The 17,103-nt window shown below is 40.4% G+C and overlaps 1 protein-coding gene across 2 annotated transcripts in view; it reads right to left on the minus strand.

Moving 5' to 3' along the window:
- Sos1 (SOS Ras/Rac guanine nucleotide exchange factor 1) overlaps window positions 1-17,103 on the minus strand; it is an 89,110-nt gene that overhangs the window by 58,535 nt on the left and 13,472 nt on the right. The gene's annotated exons all lie outside the window — the stretch shown is intronic.

The raw sequence follows: 17,103 nt of genomic DNA on the forward strand, positions 1-17,103 counted from the left end.
ACTTTCAACATTCTACTTGGGTGAAATTGAGGTTCTGTCACTTGTTTAATTTTACCTTCCATACCCAATGATAAGACCCAAGAGGATAGCTCATCAGGTTCACTAATGAATATTCAGCATCTAGTACTATGGAGAGTACACACAATACAAGTAATAGATAGTTGTGGACATAAAATCACCTTACAACAATCAACACAGGGCCAAGGAGAGGATAAAAGCACAAGCCTGGGGACCAGAGTTTGATCCACACACAAATTACACAGATGGGAGTCTGACACAGGAGAATTGCCAAGAACCTGGCAGGCCAGAAGCCTGGAGCACTCAGCATAGCAGGAGAGATAGAGACCCTGTGTGGGAAGTAAGAGTTTACTCCCCCACATATTGTCCTCTGACATCTATAAATGCACTTGCTCTCTCTCTCTCTCTCTCTCTCTCTCTCTCTCTCTCTCTCTCTTACACACACACACACACACACACTCACCATACACAACCCAAATGAGCACTTTGACACATGTAATTTAGTATATTAAATTGTGAGAAGATGGGTGATCATCTAATAATCTTTATTTTTCCATGACTTTTTTCAGAATTGCTTAAGGCTGGCTGATGGTCTCTACCAAGCTTTCATTTTAATAACCAGCACAACAATTTTGCATTCCTTTATTGCTCACTATGGGTCAGAACTATTCCTCACCAAATAAATGGCAAGAAAAGTCATTCCTGATGCTAAATATACTTTAAGACATGTACCCATTGACTGAAGGCAAACAGTATGGAGATGAGAGCCTCAGTGTGGGGAAAAACTGTTAGTATATTGTAGCTAGTTTTTTGTTTTGTTTGTTTACTCTTTTGGGGCCCACCACCAATACATATATGTATGTGCCCAAATACATATACAGAGACTTATTTTTACTTATGAATTCCCAGCCTTTCTTTTTACTTATGACAGCTTTTCTAAATTATCCATCTCTCTTAAACTAAGTTTTGCCTCTGAGTTTTTACCTTTCTTTATTCTATACATCTTCCTTTCCTTCTTACTTCATGGTTAGGTGGCTAGCCCTTGGCACCATTCTCTCCTCCTTTTCTCACTCCTCCCTCTTCTTTCTTTCTCCTATTTATTCTCTCTGCCTGGCAGCCTCACATATTTCTCCCTTCTGCCCAGCTATTGGCTGTTCAGCTCTTTATTAGACCAATCAGGTGTTTTAGGCAGGCAAAGTAACACAGCTTTACAGAGTTAAACAGATGCAATATAAAAGAATGGTGTTCAAGGTGACCTTTCAGGGGGTCTTGGTCCATCAAACCACATTAGTCTGGAAGTATTGCACAGGTTCTCATCCTCTTTGAAAACAAAAGAAGAACCTCTTTTCTAAAGCAACATATCCTTAGACTCAAACTTTGAAGTCAGAAAACCTTTAAAACATATATGTTGATTTAGTTTAGCAGCCCACACAATGAAATGTCTCTCTGTATTTAGCTCCTTTACAGTCAGAAAACACAGTAATTCACATAATCCAGACTCTTTGTGAATTTTCCATCTTTATGTAGCTTATTTTTCTTGCTCTATTACTTTTTAATATTTATTTTATTATCTTTACTCCTTTAATCTATGACTGTACTGTCTCTTTAGAGACTCTTTTTATAAACCATTTATCCTATATTCTTTATCTTCTCTCTTCCAAGCCCACACACATTTTTTAAACACTGTGTCTCATTTAGAGGTCTTTTATGCCTGAATCTGTCTTATTGTGTAGTTCATTTAAAAAATGTAATGTATAATTAAGAAATATAGGTTAATAGTCAAGCTTGTAGTCATGTTATTTAGATTTTCTAGATATATAGATAGGCATTCTTCAATCTTTCAAAGACTACAGAATATGGCATTTTAAATGTTTTAATAACTTAGGGCTTTTCATGATAATGAGGCACATCTACTCTTGGAAGCACCAATCTACTTCAAGAGGAAGATGGGCATTGAAGAGGCTCCTTATGGAGTTTGATAGCTATTTGGGCAAGAAACTGCTCTTACCTGGACTGATGCATAATCTGGACACAAAGAACCCTCAGAGAGAGGACTGCTGAACTTGCCTAAAGGTGAGATGATCTTTTGGGGTTCCTGATTCATGAAAGAGTCTGCGAGACATTCTGCAGGACACAGCAAATAGTGACTGAATTGCCTTTGAAATTTCCTGCTTCATGGAAATGTCTCTGGATACTATGGGCCTGTAGGCCGAAGATGGATGCCCCAATGGTACAAAAGAACTTTGGGTGACTGTCCAGGCAGCGAGATGTCTCTGTGATTTCTAGAGTTTTGTAAGTTGCTTACTTCTCATTAACTTAGGTAATAATATATCCTTCTAGAGTCTTTGATGGAGTTGAAGAATAGTTATAGTTGTTTTCCTTTGTTATGATAAAAGACAAAATAGATATAAATATTGTAACTGTAATTCTTACTTGATAACTGTTTGGTTATATGTAACTTTGCTATGTTAAAATTAAAGTCTTTTTTTTTTGTTTAAACAGAAAAAGGGGAAATTATGTGGGAGGGTCTTCTGTTTTGTGTTGATTTCATTGGTTAATAAAGAAACTGCCTTGGCCATTTGATAGGCCAGCCTTTAGGTGGGTGGAGTAGACAGAACAGAATGCTGGGAGGAAGATGGAAGTAAGGCAATCGCCATGCCTCTCCTCTCTGGGGTCAGACGCCATGGATCCAGTCACCAGGTCAGACATGCTGAATCTTTCCCAGTAAGGCATCACCTCATGGTGCTACACAGATTATTAGAAATGGGTTAATCAAGATGTGAGAATTAGCCAATAAGAGGCTAGAACTAATGGGCCAGGCAGTGTTTAAATGAATACAGTTTGTGTGTTGTTATTTTGGGTAAAGCTAGCCGGTGGCCAGGAGCCAGCAGCGGGAAGTGGCCCACAGGTCTCACTACAAAAAAAAATTTCTTCATACAATAAACAGCAGGAAGAAGTATGGAGAAAACTATGCCCATATTGCAAATTATGTTTATAAATGTTTGTTTGCATATAAAAGGGGATATGCTATAGAGATTTGCATTGGTATAGATTTTGTTTATTGATACAAATTTAAGGTCAATTTTATTATATGTATATTTCCGCTCTTTATGAAAGCATTGTTTGTGCAGTTCATTTAAAAATGTAATGTATAGTTAAGCAATATAGGTTAGTAGATAATTGAAGTAATAAGGGCGGCAGGGCTGCGTTCTCAGCACCCCCGGCCGCCTGCCCGGCTAGCTTATGCCCAAAATAATTACACAGACACTGTATTCTTTTAATCACTGCTTGGCCCTTTAGCCCTAGCCCTTACTGGCTAATTCTCACATCCTGATCAACCCATCTCTAATAATCTGTGAGAACCGGTCTTACCAGGAAGATTCTAGCCTAGTCCATCCTGGGTCAGAGCTTCATCCCGGGAGCGGGGCATGGCGTCTCTCTCTCAGGCATCTGCTCCCGAGAGAGCTGTGGAGTCTCTGAGCTCACTTCCTCTTCCTCCCAGCATTTTGTTCTGTTTACTCCTCCCACCTATCCTCTAACCAATAAAATGGGCCAGGGCAGTTCCTTTATTAGCCAATGACCTTCCTCCATCATTTCCCCTTTTTCGGTTTAAACAAAAAAAAAAGGCTTTAACTTTAACATAGCAAAATTACATATAACAAAACAGTTATCAAGTAAAAGTTACAATAATCTTTATCATAACTAAGGAAAACTATAACTATAACTAACTATTCTTAACTCCATCAAAGACTCCAGAAAGATATATTACCTAAGTAAACAAGAACTAAGAAACTTCAAACTCTAGAAACGACAAAGACATCTCGCTGCCTGGACAGTCACCCAAAGTTCTTTTGTACTGTTGGGGCATCCATCTTCAGCCTTCAGGCCCATGGTATCCAGCAGACATTTCCATAAAGCAGAAAAATTCAAAGTCAGTTCAGTCACTATCTGTTGTGTCCTGCAGAATGTCTCGCAGACTCTTTCAAAATGAATCAGGAACCCCGAAAGATCATCTCACCTTAGGCAAGTTCAGTAGTCCTCTCTCTGTGGGTTCTCTGTGTCCAGTTGATGCAACAGTCCAGGCAAGAGCAGTTTCTTGCCCAAATGGCTATCAAACTCCATAAGGTGCCTCTTCGATGCCCATCTTCCTCTTGAAGTACATTGGTGCTTCCAGGAGCAGAATGTCTCATTGTCATGAAAAGTCCTCAGTTATTAAAACATTAAATGTCCTATTCTGTAATCTTTGAAAGACATGAAGAATGTCTATCTAAAATATATCTCTATATATCTAGAAAATCTAATTAACATGACTACAAGCTTTACTATTATCGATGATTATCCATTAACAACCTATATTTCTTAATTATACAGTACATATTTAAATGAACTACACTATCATAATACCTCAATCAAAATCAGAAACACTCATACATATAACAAAATTGACCTTAAATCTCTATCAATAAAGCAAAATCTATACTAATGTAAATTATTCATATCTATATCATATCCCCCTTTAAATGTAAAAGAACGTTTATAAACATTTTTTGGGAATATGGGCGTAGTTATTTCTCTCCAAACTGCTTCCTGCTGAATGGGGGCGTCGTTAATTTGGTCTTTCATGGTATAACCTGTGTGCTAGTTTCATCTCAGTTGGCAGTTCAGCGAAGCAATTTTTTGAAGGCGTTCACACCAACCCTTCAGGAGGGCGTGGTCCATCATACCAAATCGGAATAGAAGAAATGAACAACGTCTCATCCTCTGTGAAAACAAAATAAGAAACTCTTTTCCAAAGTATTATATCCTTAGATCCAAATTCATAATATCTATGTTGGATTAGTTCAGCAGTATTTATAAATAAATATCTTTTAGCATCTGTTTCTCCTTCCTCAGCATTTAAACAATTCAAAGAGAGCATAATAGCATACAGTATCAAAATTCTCTGTGTATTTTCCATCTTTGTGCAGCTGTGTTTTAACCTCTATTTTGTTTATTTTTACTTTTAACTCTTTGTTTTTTGAGACAGGTTCTCTGTATCTTTGACCTGAAGTAACTCTGTAGACCAGGCTGTCTTTGAACTCTCAGAGATCCGCCTGTCTCTGCCTCCCAGGCATTCGGGATTAAAGGTGTACACTACTACACCTTGAACTCACAGAGATCTGTTTGTCTCTGCCTTCTAGGCACTGGGATTAAAGGCGTGTGCTACCACACACAACAACTCTCTTCCTTTTTTTTGTTTTTTACTTTAAAAACTTCAACTTTTAGTCTGCATATATTTTTAACACACTTTAAACCATTCAGAAATTTTCTCTGTCTTTGAATATCTCTTTACTGTATATCTCTCTTTTTCTGACCACATGAGCCTTTAATTTACCAAGCAATATCAGTAGGATTAAAGGCGTGGCTTTGCCGGCTGGATCCAGCCCATTCCTTAGCTTTCCAGCCTCATGGCTGAGGTACTGGCTGTAGCCATGTTTATAGCCTCTATGGCGTTTCAAGGTCCCTGCCAGCCAGCAAGCTACAACAGACAACACTCAAGTCCTCTCTCGGTAGCCGGCCCTCCTGCCTCAAACAGTCAGAGTTTGCCCTGGCAGGATGGCCCAGAAAGCCGGCATTTTTAAACGGCGCAGCTTTTTTCCTGCTATGGCTGAAAACCGAAAAGCATGTGTTCAGCTTTTCGTCAACACCGTTTAAGTGTTTCGGGCAGGACCTCTTAATGAGCTGCAGGCTTTGCAGCTAAAGCTGAGTCAGGAAGCCTCTCTTAGATGAGGCACTTGCTTGCCTCTAGCAAGCAGAGTAGAACCGAGAAATTGCTGCTACCAAGAAACCAGGCACAATGCTTTCATTTTGTTCTAGAATTACTTCCCAAACTGACTCAGGCTTTATGTGGAAGCAGTTGTCCACGTGGGCGCCATATGAAGTAGTAAGTGCAGCGGGGCTGCGTTCCCAGCACCCCGGCTGCCTGCTCAGCTAGCTTATGCCCAAAATAATTACACAGACACTGTATTCTTTTAATCACTGCTTGGCCCTTTAGCCCTAGCCCTTACTGGCTAATTCTCACATCCTGATCAACCCATCTCTAATAATCTGTGAGAACCGGTCTTACCAGGAAGATTCTAGCCTAGTCCATCCTGGGTCAGAGCTTCATCCCGGGAGCGGGGCATGGCGTCTCTCTCTCAGGCATCTGCTCCCGAGAGAGCTGTGGAGTCTCTGAGCTCACTTCCTCTTCCTCCCAGCATTTTGTTCTGTTTACTCCTCCCACCTATCCTCTAACCAATAAAATGGGCCAGGGCAGTTCCTTTATTAGCCAATGACCTTCCTCCATCAGATAATCATCTATACTAGTCAAGCTTGTAGTCATATTAGATTTTCTAGAGGTGCAGAGATTAATTTCAGATGGATAGGCATTCTTCAAACCTTTCAAAGACTACAGAATATGACATTTAAAATGTTTAAGAACTTAGGACTTTTCATGACAGTGAGACACATATGCTCCTGGTAGCACCAATCTACTTCAAGTGGATGATGGGCATCGAAGAGGCTTCTTATGGAGTTTGTTGGCCATTTGGGCAAGAAACTTCTCTTGCCTGGACTGCTTGATACTATGCTGTATGAACTGGATATGCAGGACCCACAGAGAAATGACTGCTGAACTTGCCTAAAGGTAAGGCAATCCTTTGGGGTTCCTGCTTCATCAAAAAGTCTGCTAGACATTCTGCAGGACACAGAAGAAAGTGACTGACAAACTGCCAATATAGGTAGAACTGTCTTTGAAATTTCCTGCTTCATGGAAAAATCTGCTGGATACTATGGGCCTGTAGACTGAAGATGGATGCCCCAATGGTACAGAAGAACTTTGGGTGACTGTCCAGGCAGTGAGATGTCTCTGTCATTTCTAGAGTTTTGGAAGTTGCTTACAATGCACTTCCTGTTTATTTAAGTAATAGTATATCCTTCTGGAGTCTTTGGTGGATTTTAAGAATTCAGTTTTAGTTTTCCTTAGTTATGATAAAAGATAAAATAGATAAATATTGTAACTGTAATTCTTGCTTGATACCTGTTATATGTAATTTTACTATGTTAAAGTTAAAACCTTCCTTTTTATTTAAACAGAAAAGTGGTGGTGATGTGGGATTTCCCTCTGTATGCTGTGATTACCATTAATGAATAAAGACACTGCTTTGGACCTATAGCAGGGCGTAACTTAGATAGCTGGGAAAAACTAAATGGAATGCTGGGAGAAAGGAAGCAGAGTCAGGAGAAGCCATGCAGCCCTGCTGGAGACAGATGCTGGAACTTCAGCTGGTAGGCCACAGCCACATGGCAATATACAGATAAATAGAAATGGGTTAAATTAATATGTAAGAGTTACCCAATAAAAAGCTAAGCTAATGGGCCAAGAAGTGATTTAATTAACATAGTTTCTGTGTGATTATTTTGGGGTTAAGCAGCCAGGAACCAACAAGTGGCCTTCTTCCAACATCAGGGTTTTAAATTCACTCATTTCCATTCACCAACACTTTCTGACTAACATGTGTGGGTATTATGATACAGTCATTCTTCATTACACTTAGTTATTGCCCCTTTTAAAACCTGGGAACGAATTTTATTTCTGTACACTGAATTGCATGCCTTGACAGCTCAAACTGTCTTTCAGAGATCCTCTATACCCTCATGGGTCATTTGCTAGCAGTGAATCCTAACATCACTTGGAGCGATGCTTCTAAGTGGCTATCAGCCAGGTTCCCTTCTGAAGATTATTAATGAGGGGGCTGAGACTCATAGTGTTTGCTGTGCAAACACGTAACCAAGTTTGGATGCCAAGTGCCCATTGAAAATCAAAACTGCCAGGTATGATATATACCAGTAATCCCAGTACGGAGGAAATAAAGACAGTAGGACCACATATCCAGCCCATTAGTGAGCTGCAAGTTCAGTGAGACTCTGTCTTAAAAAACAAGGTGGATCCAGTTATCAAGGTGCATGCCTTTATTCTGAGAACATGGGAGGGAGAAGCAGGCTGATCTCTGAGCTCAAGGCCAGCCTGGTCTACACAGAGGATTCCAGGCCAGCCAGGCTAGTTTAGGGTGAAACCTTGGTATTTGGGGGAGGGAGAAAAGGGGAGTGGGCAGAAAAGCAATTGAGGAAAGCATGCTCCACATCTATGTGCATACATGTGCACACCAAACTACACACATGAACCTCAACACCATCATACAAACAACATTAGTGATACCATCTATTCTAGGCTCTCTGGTTTCCATTACTTTTCTGTTTCCTTGCAGTGCTCCGTGTCTTCCGTCACCTCTTAAATGTGTGTTGCCTCATGCTATTCTCCTAAGTAATATCAAAGTTACATTTCGAACTATGAACTGGGCAACTTCAAGACTATCCCTACTCTCCTGATTTTGAAACCCATGTCTCCAGTTATCTGTGCAATAGCTCCATTACTCAATGTCACATTTAACACTAAAGACTTTTTCACAACAAAAACTAAACAGATATATGGTATTTTCAAAGGTGTGTGTGTGTGTGTGTGTGTGTGAAACAGTATATATGGCTCTAGATGTACTAAGATGTAATTCTCAAAAAATGTATCTAAAATTATGGATCACATATTTTTATTCAAGGTCTCCATATCAAATATACTATAGCTGGAAATGTACAAAACCACCAACATTTTACAGCTGAAGAGGTGATTCAGTTGTAAGAGCACTGGCTGCTTTTCCAGAGGACCCAGGTTCAAATCAGCACTGAAAGCAGAGTTCCAGGGAATATGATGCCCTCTTCTTGCCTCCACAGGCAAGCATTTGGTGTGTGTGTGTGTGTGTGTGTGTGTGTGTGTGTGCGCACACACACACACACACACACACACTACATAAATCTAAAAAAGTGAAAAAAAGAAAATCCACCATATGTTAGAACTAAAAGAGGTTTTAAAGGTCATTTAAATCAGTCCCTTCATCTGTTAGATGAGACAAAGACTGCAACAATTCCATAGCTAATAGTAATACTGAACCTGTGCCTTCTGGTGTCTAATATAGCTCTTTCAAAATCTCTCACTTTCTAACTAGAGAGAGAGGGTACAGGGTACAATATCCCAGAAAACCCACAAAGACAAAGAGTACCATGGATATAGTTATTAGTAGCCCTGTAAATAAAACTTGGCTAGAAGCATGTTGTGGTGGTTTGAAAGAAAATAACCCCCACAGGGAGTGGCACTATTAGGATGTGTGACCATGTTGGAGGAAAGGAAATGTATCACTGTAGGGGTGGGATTTGAGGGCTACACTCAAGCTATGCCCAAAGGCACAGTTCACTTCCTGTTGCCTATGGACCAAGATGTAGAATTCTCAGATCTTCTGCAGCACCAAGTCTGCCTGCAAGCCGCCATGTCCCATCATGATGATAATGAACTAAATCTCTGAAAGTGTAAACCACCCAATTAAATATTTTCTTTATAAGAGTTGCCATGGTCAGGGTGCCTCTTCACAGCAACAGAAACCCTAACTCAGACAGAAGTTGGTACCAGGAACTTCTATTGCTGATAGGCCTGACCTGAAGGAATATGGACCTTGGGACTTATGGATTAGAAAATGGTTGAACACTTTAAGTGCTATTTAACAGGCCGTCCTAGCAGGAGCATGGAAGACAGTGGTACTCAATGTGATTTGATGAACCTGACTCAAGAGGTTTCAGAGAAGAATTTTAGTATGTTGCCCAGAGATCATTCTTGTGAAATTTTGGTGATAAATGTGGCTGCTTTTTGTCCTTGTCTGAAAAGTTTGCCTGTGACTAAACTGAAGAGTTTTGGATTAATTCCATTGGCAGAGAAAATTTCAAAGCAGCCTAGTATAGTCTTTGTCACATGGTTATTAGTGTTAGCTCTAGTGAAGATTTATAATGAAAAGGAGCAAGCTTAGCAAGGAAAAATATAAAATGTAAAATTTGAGGAGAAAAGGAGTACCAGGGAAGAGAACTAAATCCTGTGCTCAAGGAGATAAACCAATTAAGGAATAGAATAAAGGGAGTGGTGACCTCAGGGAAAGACCCCACCCAGCTAAATTTACAACCTGTGAAAAGGAATTAAAGAAAAGCTTGGTGCTGGTGGTGGTGCACACCTTAAATCCCAGCACTTTTGGAGGCAGGGGCAGGCAGATCTCTGAGTTTGAGGCCAGCCTGCTCTACAGACCCAATTTCTGAACAGCCAAGATTAGGCAGTGAAGGAAACCATCAAAAACAGAAAGCTGGTGAAGATGTAATTGAACAAACACACATGTTCCAGCCCCAGTAAACACGAGTACTTGGCAGTTTTGATCACATGGTTCTGGCTTTAGAGTCAAAGAACAACTAAGGAAAGCCATTAAGGCCAGGCATGTGTCAGGGGTGTCCCTGAGTGGAGGCCTAGAAAAGCCATTGTATGAAGCTGTGAAGCTGAAGCGTGGATAACCTTAGAGACCCCAAGATGATGGACATGCCAGAGCCATGGGATACCTATCAAGGAGAGCTGCTAAGAGGGAGTGGAACCAGCCCAAGGTAGAGAAGTGTGTTACAGTCAACAAAGCTGAAAGGAGTTGGAGATCTAAAGAGCATTTGGACATCTGACATGGAGGTGAAGAGCATGGAGTTTGCCTGGCTGGTTTGGGGGCTTTGGCCCAGTGTTTCCTTACTATGCTCCCTTCCTTGCACTTTGGAATGGTAATGTATGTCCTGTGCCATTATATGTTGGAAGTATGTGAGTTGCTTTTTTTATTTTGATTTTAAGGCAATTAAAGTTAAGAGAGTATATGAATCTCAGAAGAGACTTTGAATTTTAGACTTTTAAACAAGTTTGAGATTGTGATAGATTATGGGGCCTTTTGAAGTTGGACTGAATACATTTTTGCATTATGATATGGTTATAAGCCTTTGAGGGCCAGGGAGTGGAATGTGGTGGTTTGAAAGAAAATGGCCCCCAAAGGGAGAGGCACTATTAGGAGGTGTGGCCTTGTTGGAGTAGCTGGTCTCGTTGAAGGAAATGTGTCACTGTGGCATCTCCTATGTCCAAGCTATGCCCAGTGACACAGTTCACTTCCTTTTGCCTGCGGATTGAGATGCAGAATTCTCAGCTCCTTCTCCAGCACCATGTCTGCCTGCATGCTGTTGTGTCCTACCATGATGACAATGGACTAAATCTCTGAAACTGTAAGCCGCCCAATTAAATATTTTTCTTTATAAGAGTTGCCATGGTCATGGTGTCTCTTCACAGCAACAGAAACCCTAAGAAATATGTTGTTCTACTTTAATCAGCTTTGGCAGATCTTTTCATGTGACAAGGTAAAATGGTCACTGATTCTCCCAGGATTCAATGGTTATAAATTTGTCTCTTATAAAGACTCACTTATCGTGGTCTCAAACTCACTACATGGCCAAAAATAACCTTATATTTCTGACCTTCCTGCTCCTACCTCCTCAGTATTAGATTACAGGTATGTGTGTGGTGCTGGGGATCAAACTCAGAGCTTCATGCATGCTAGGCAGGCACTCATACCAACTAAGCTACATCTCAAATATTATACATACTGTCTGTTAAGGGCTAGCTATACAGGAATGAGTCAAACACAATAATTGTTTACATTACTGACTTTATATTCTGATGTGTACGAACCCCCACTCCAGGTACTACAGTTTGAGCTCTAATAATGAGTTACAATTGTATGTTCTTTCTATCAGTCTAATTGGATAATGATGCTCCAATCAGGCAAGGTCTTGTTCATCTATTTATAGAATAGTTTTCTCCTTTCTTTTTACTCCAGGCCTCTAGCATTCAGGGAACACTACTCTGTTTTGTAGAGGTGAAGGCATAAAATGCTTGTGTGCCAATAAGGCTAGGAGCTTGGCTGATTCCAGGAGCACACCTTCAAGCAGAAACTTATTCTACATACAATATCAGTTTAAACTAAGATAGACATTTATTGTGCAGAATCAAATTCATTATATACAGCCACACCAGAGAAACACAATGACTAAAAACAGTAACTGGATAAATTCTCATACATTCAAATGTTGGTTAAATCTGGTGTTTTATGTAAAAATTTTCAGGATTCAAGTTTGATAATTTCATTTACTGATAGTTACTAAAAGCTGAATAAAACCTATTAGGTAAATAAATCAAACAGAGAATTGCTTTACTTACAGAAAATGAAGTGCATTTCTAAGTTTCTGAACATGAATCTTTATCATCTACTTTCTCAAATTAGGTTCACAAAATTCATTTACACAAGAAGCCAACAAATTGTTTTATTCCCTCAAAAGAACAAACATTTCAAGTTCTCTGAAAACACAGTTAAATGTCAAGCAAAACCAAATATTTCTAAGAAATACATGATACACATTTTTTAAAATGTGTACCAGTGTTTTGCCTATGTGTACCACATATATACCTGGTGCCTGCGATGGCCAGAAGTGGGCATTGGATCCCATGGAACTGGAGTTACAAACCATTGTAAGACGCCACGTGTGTGCTAGAAACACGAACCAGGTCCTCTGCCGTAGCAGCAAATGCTCTTAACTGCTGAGCCATCTCTCAACCCCAGTAATAGACCCCTCCTTTTTAAAAAAGAAAATACTAAAGAATCAATGATAGACATGAATAGGAATTTTAATCAACTTGACATCGATTCCTTTGTTAAGATATAATCACCACATTCAATCAAAGATGCCACCTCTGGGATTTTAAACTACCCAAAGGACTGACTGACTTCTATCCTGATGGTTCACTTTAACTACAGTAAGTCCTAGCACATTATATAACAATTTTATGTGCTATTATAACTAGTTCTGTATGAATTTCTGCCTGATATAGGACACTCAGGAACCCTAGGTAAACCACTGTTTTAAATTCTGATGAATCCTTAAGAGCTCTTCTGGTTGATTTCTCTCAAAGATTTGAAAGGCTTTAGGTTGTATTCTATCATGTCTTAGGTCAGATCTTCTCTCACACATCCCTTATGGTGCTATGTCTGCTTCACAAGCCCATGTATGAGCTTTGGTTACTGGCGGGGTGGGGGTATAAAGATGAATTAAGGACATAGCACCACTGTCCTACTACCAGACACAATCATATAAGCCTGGGTGCTGCTGCTACAGAGCCTTGGAGTACAAGACGTTCCAGCAGACAGGACCCAGCCTTTTGGAAACAAAAGACCAACAAAGCACTGGAAACCACCATGAAGATGCTGCAGCCCAATTAGATACCAGCCAAGGTCCTAGTCATCTTCCTGTTTGATAGAACAGGTATCCACAGTGACAGTCACCCAGATCCTGAAGGGACAGGTAGGTAGGTGGTCATCTAAGACCTGACACATCCCTCAGTCAGGACTTATTCCTTATGGGACTTTGTCTAAGGCATACCACATAGACGGGCACAGCCATAGCCTTCCTCTGAGGAGTCAAAGCTAAATGTTAAGATCATTGATTTGCACACGTACACAAATGCAACATGACATAGGGCAATGAGCACACCAGTATGTGCTAATGTCTCATGTAGCACACCAAAAAATTCAGGCAGCCTATGGAAGAAATGACCCACCATCCTGGTGCTAGAAGTAGTACTGAATGTTTGTAGTCTAAGAACCAAAAAATATGAAAACAGTCACATTGTCTGAGGCCCAGCGGTCAGCTAGACTTCTATAGTCGGTGACATCCCAGGGAGAGATCCCGTTTCAAAATATAAGGAGGACAACTCCTGAGGAATGAAACCAAGGAGACCTCTGGCCTCCACAAGCACATGTGCGTGCGCACGCACACACACCACACACACACACACACACACTCACATGCAATAGGATACATGTACAGCAAGTATTTTTCAGAGTACATATATAGACTTAATTCTTTAAATAAAACCTGTATAGTGGAAGACGGTATAAAGCTAAGGACATGTAGTTGTAACAGACAGTATGCCATAGAGCATAACCACAGAACACCTGAATATCATAAAAAACTTTCTCATTGATAAAAGATAGAATCATTTGGGAGTTTTATTTTTGTTCTGTTTGGTTTGGTTTGGTTTTCCAAGACAGGGTTTCTCTGTGTAACAGTCCTGGTTGTTCTAGAGTGAGTTACAGGATAGCCAGAGCGTTACACAGAGAAACCCGTCTCAAAACAAAACAAATAAACAACAATAACAACAAAAAACCCTCTAAAGCCAAAAAACTGTAACTATTCAAAATACAATAGCTTTATGGGCTGAAGTAAATGATACTTAAAACAATCTTGATATTGGACTTTCCAGTTTCCAAAACTGAGTATTGCTATTGTTCATTAAAAAAAAACAAAAACACTGAATTACACTGAAAATGTCTGTGGTACTAATTCCTCACCCTGAAAAAAATTAAATATACATACAAATTTTCCTGTCTGATCTGTACATTATAATAACCAAATATCCCTAATTAAAGAGGAATTCTTCCGTCTGGGAAGATTCATAATAAATGTAGAAAGATAAATATTGCAACCTGGAACAAATAAATTAGCTAATATTCATTAGTACATGAAACCATTAAATGAAAAGCTGATCTTTATAAAGGATAGATTAGCCTCTGAATCCTCTGGTCCTTTTTGACTAGTATCATTAAGATTAGGACCAGACTTGCTGCAATATGAAGGTGCGGTGCGGTGCCACCCAAGAGACAGACTGATTAAGTATTTAGCTTTGATAAGCAAAACGTTTAGAGATCTATAGAGAAAGCATAAAAGGTGGCGGGGGAATGGCTCAGTGGATAGGGAACTTTAGTTTGGATCCCCGACACCCATGAAATATTAGGCAGGCAAAGTAACCAGCTGTAACCTCAGCACTCAGAGGGCAGGCGATCCATGGGGCAAGCTGGCCAGCTAGACAACAGTTTCAAAGAGACCTGCCTCAAGAAGACACCTGACTTCAACTTTGGATCTGACCACCACACATGTTCACCCAAACAAAAGTAAACAAACATCAGATAGTAAAACAAATTATGAAGGTATCTTTACAACTTGAGGCAGAAGAGAAGTTATCTTAAAAGACACTGAAAAGAGGCTGGAGGCATAAATGCATGAGCTGGCAGACCTGGGAAGAGGAAGCTTACCCGAGTAAGAACCTACAAGCATTCCCTATGTGCAGCAGTCGGTACTGTACAGCACACTAGATCTAGACTTAGATCTTGTGAACTATCAGAATTAGAAGATCATGTGATATCAGGGTAGGAGAGTTTCTTGCAGTAATTTTTAAGATTCTGGTTTTACTTTAGATATAGCTGAATAAATCAAAAAAATCCAAGAAATAATTAAAAGATTTTTTTTTTTTTGGTTTTTCGAGACAGGGTTTCTCTGTGGTTTTGGAGCCTGTCCTGGAACTAGCTCTTGTAGACCAGGCTGGTCTTGAACTCACAGAGATCCGCCTGCCTCTGCCTCCCGAGTGTTGGGATTAAAGGCGTGCACCTATTTTATATGAAATTGCTCATCTTGCCCCCTAGCCCTAGACAACCATGGTAGGCAAGAGAGCTGATTCTGCCCCTCACCAGCTGTAGCACTTGGAAAAGGCTCTGCACCTCACCTGGGCAACACAGTAGAGCAGGCCCTGGTGGTGTAGGTGTGGGTGAGCCAGCCTGCCCCTTGCTGCTTACTGCACAGGGCAAGCTGCAGGGGTGGGGGTGCTGAAGAGCTCACCATGGTGGTAAGGATGAGGAAGAGCTAGCAGGGCTGACCAGCCCAGCAATCACTCAGGCCCCGAAGCAGAGCTATGAATTGTCTCATCCCATCATCAACCCAGCTAGGCTGGAGCACGTGAAGGGCCTGGTCCTGCATACCCAAACCTTCAGGATCTCCATGACACAGGACAAGAGGATATCCAGTGAGGGCTTGTGACCAGAGGCCTCCAACTAGACGCATGGACCAAAGAAAGGGTTTACTGTGTGACTCACTGTGTCAAACTACAGCTTCCATGACGAGACTTTTCTTGTCTTTTTGTTTTATCTTAGGAAGGAGATTGCAAGGGAAGAGGGTAGATATGAAGGGATGAAGACATGAGTGGAATCAAGATGCACCATGTGAAATCCACAAAAATCAATAAAAAGTTAAAAAAAAGGGGGGGAAAAAAAGAAATTACTCATCTTGATTCTGAAAACAAACCAAGAGCACCACCAACAACCAAGCAAATCTGAACATACCAAACATAAGTCAGTGAATAACATTGGGAACCCATCACAAAAGACACTGCACAGGAAAAACTCAGCCAAGCAATCAGAGCAATCTGCTTTAAAGAGAACAGAATGGGGAGACAATAAATAAAACAAAAACTTTAAAAGTAATAAAATAAAGAAAATTTTGTTTTAAAGCTGGGAGTGGTCGCTCATGCCTGTAATCACAGCACTCAGGAAGTGAAGGCAAGAGGAACACTTCACATTCAAGCCCAGCCTGTGCTATATAATGAGGTTAGGGCCAGCTTGGGCTGAGTGAAACCATCTTCAAAACTATATGCAGGGACTGGAGAATTGACTCAACAATCAAAAGCACTTGCTGCGCTTGCAGAGGACCCAGGCTCAATTCCCAGCACCCACTTGGTGACTCACAACTCCATTGGTGACAATGTAACTCCAGTTCCAGGAGATCAGAAACCTCTGACCTTAGTGAACACATGCAAATGGTATAAACACATATATGCAGGCGAGATACCAACACACACAAAATAAAGAAATAATAATAATTGTAAAAAGTTATTTCAGTTGAGAATGTTGACTCATACTTGCAATCCTAACGAATTCCAGCCCAGCCGGGCAATATAGCAAGTTCCGGGCAAGCCTGAGTTATGAGAACTTGTCTCTAAATAAAATAAGTGACTTTTAAAATCTGTGTTCGGCACACAGATATTAATTTTATTATTCTTTAAAACAACTTATATGCTCTATTCACTGTTTGTATATAGACTTCAAACCTAAGAAATTGAGCAAGGGGCCAGAGAGATGATCTGCAGCTAGGAGCACTTGTCCTTGCAGAGGACCCAGGTGCAGGGGGTCTGGTGCCATCTTCTGGCCTATGCAGGAAAAATGCATAAATAAAACAAATCCTTTT

Source organism: Microtus oregoni, unplaced genomic scaffold (genome assembly GCF_018167655.1).
Source record: "Microtus oregoni isolate MIOR12 unplaced genomic scaffold, Mior012 000036F_ref0000092, whole genome shotgun sequence".
NCBI classification, from domain to species: Eukaryota; Metazoa; Chordata; class Mammalia; order Rodentia; family Cricetidae; genus Microtus; species Microtus oregoni.